Source organism: Orycteropus afer, unplaced genomic scaffold (genome assembly GCF_000298275.1).
Source record: "Orycteropus afer afer isolate SDZICR_OR568_19922 unplaced genomic scaffold, OryAfe1.0 scaffold00027, whole genome shotgun sequence".
In the NCBI taxonomy this organism is placed as follows: Eukaryota; Metazoa; Chordata; class Mammalia; order Tubulidentata; family Orycteropodidae; genus Orycteropus; species Orycteropus afer.
The window spans coordinates 19587168-19590217 of NW_006921614.1; positions in this window are offsets into that span (position 1 = coordinate 19587168).

Consider the following 3050-nt stretch of genomic DNA (forward strand, 5'->3'; position numbering starts at 1 on the left):
ATGTGCCATGGGGTCGGACCCGACTCATAGAGACCCCTCCTTGGATTTCCAAGGCAATATCACTACGGAAGTAGATTGCCCCCCATCTTCCTTCTGAGGAGTGACTGGTGGGTTTGAACCACCAGCCTTCTGTTTAGCAGTCAAGTGCCTAGCCACTATGCTACAAATAAAATACCCCACCCCAAAAAAAGAAGTTATATTTTTCTCTGTTAAAACAACAGAATTTTCTTTAGCTATTGGATTAAAAAGCTAACTTTATCTTCTGTGTAATCTGTCAGGAAGACATAGATTCTGTGTCTCATTAGAATAAATTAGTGGATATTGACTTTTATGTTGTTGACTAAGAAAAAAAGCCTCAGCTTTTGAAAAAGAGATAAAGTTTTACTTTTTAAAAACTTTTATTTTCACTTTGGTTAAATGGGTATCTAAGTGTTATTTTCCTTTGACCTATGATAAACTCCTGACAGCTTTGGAAGTCCATTAAAAGCCATAGAAGATTTATTTCTACTTTGTAGAGAAAAAGTGCTAAAAATAATAAGGTTTATTTAATATGCTATGGATTGTCAAATCAAGAGACATCCCTGATTTTCTTTGGGTTAAAAATAATTATGAATGTCAGGATGTTTTGCCTGATGTCAGACAACCAGATTTTTAAATTTCTGGCTTTGTGGCAGTTTTAACTGGGAATTCATATTTTTTACCTGTGGAGTTTTATTGATGTTCAAATGCTCAAAAAAAAAAAAAAAAAATTCACTTCTGTTGAGTCATTTCTGACTCATAGCAACACCTCCTTGGGCCAGAGGTGGTATTTCTACAGAAGTAGGTTGCACAATCTTCCTTCCAAGGAATGTCTGGTGGGTTTGAACTACCAGCCTTCTGATTAACAGTCAAATGCCTTAGGCTTAGAGACTTGACAAGGTTGGAATATTCTTAGTATAACCTAACTATATGCTATTATGTCTCAAGATTATTACTTGATATATCTGAGGTTCTTTGAAAATAGATTTAATCATTATATTTAGAGATATTTTTCCTAAATTTGTTTGGATTGACTTTATCTTGCTTTTCATTATTTTGTAATGAATTTTCATCAGGTTTTCATTAGTAATTATAAGTTAATCACAGTCATTTTTAAATGTTGTCGTCTGCAGGTAGTTTTTACTTTTCTGACTTCCTAAAAATGATTTGCCAGCATATTTCAAAGGTAGTGAACTGCAAAATAATAATAATAATAATAATAATAATAATAAAAAGCTAGTGCATGGCCCGTGTAAGATGCAACTAATGATCTCTTCCTGTGGAGCAAAGAAGAGTGATTAATACAAAGGCCTAATGGAACATGTGAACCCCAGCCTCCAGGACCTTGAGGCCAGAAGAACTGGATGGAGCTCAGCTACCACTGCTGAATTCTTTAAAGGAAATCACAACAGGAGTTCCCAGATAGGGGGAAAATGTGGAACAAAACTCAAAATCATAAAAAAGACTAAACTTACTTGTCTGATGAAGACTAATAGAAGCCCTGAGACTATGGCTTTTTGATACCTTCATGCTAGGAACAGAACTTAACCTCCATGACTCAACTGGCCGTCAAATGATAGACAGGCCTATAAGGTGAAAAGTAATATCAGGAGGGTATGCACTCATTGGGAGCTCTGATGGCGTAGTGCCTAAGGCACTTGACTGCTAACCAGAAGGCTGGCAGTTCAAATCCACCAGCCACTCCTTGGAAGGAAGGTTGGGCAATCTACTTCCATAGTGATATGGCCTCGGAAACCCAAGGAGGGGTCACTATGAGTAGGATTTGACTCAATGGTAGTGGGTTTTTTATGCACTCTTTACAACAATCAAGCATATTAGATGAAGAGGACAACATTTGTCCAGGGATATGGTAAAGAAGAATGAAAGGAAGAATTGGGCACAAGGAGAAAGTGGGAAGAATGCTGTTGCAGTGTGAGGATTTCAATAAATGTCACAAAACAGAATGTGTATGGATTGTTGAGTGGAAAACCAATTTGCTCTGTAAACTTTCATGCAAATCACAATAAAAATAAACAACCAAACAGAAAAAAAGAAAGAAAGAAAATGGACTCTGTATGAGAGATTCATAGAAAAGACTGTGATAAATATTCTGAACTAGATATCACATCACTGGACTGAGTCAAGATTTCCAGAATGCTTGTGTAGAAGCTGATGGGTTCACAGACCATTAATCCATAATTGAGTGAAGCAGAAATCAATTACACAGAACTGAATAGGCTAAAAGATTATTATGGGTTTTATGTAGGGGATGTTGCTGGTATTTTGATGTTCAATTTTCTGATATAAGAAATCACTTTCTCCTTTTCTGCCTGCATATTGGACTAGTTATACTAGTCTTATACTATCCCTGTATATTTTTAAAATAATAGATTAACCAAAAGAGATAATAAGAAATATGAGAGGAATGTAAAAATTAAAACCACAAAAGAAACTTTAAAAGAATTAAAAAATAATTAGGGAATGTGAAGGAAAAAAAAAAGAAAAACTATTCTGTAGTAAACATATATCACTATCAGTTATTGGAATTGTTGATTCCTAGGTTAAAATGATACAACCAGACTTTAAATGGGTTTAGATACTGTAACCCTCAAATTAGATGTTTCTGCTGACACACTTAGCAAAACTGTAAATACCGTTGTTGCTAGGTGCCGTCTAGTTGTTTCCAACTCATAGCGACCCCATGCACAGCAGAATGAAACATTGTCCGATCCAGCGCCAGCTCCCTGATCCCTGCTATATTTGAGTCCATCATCACAGCCACCATGTCAATCCACCTCGATGAAGGCCTCCCCCTCTTTCCTCTACCCTCCACCCTACCAAGCATAACATCCTCTAGGGAATGGTCCCTTCTTACAACATGACCAAAATAAGTGAGAGGAAGTCTGGCCATTCTCGCTTCCAAGGAGCATTTTGGATGCACTTCCTCCAGGACAGACCTGTTAGTTCTTTTAGCAGTCCATGGTACTTTCAGCATTCTTTGCCAGCACCACAACTCAAAAGCATCAACTCTT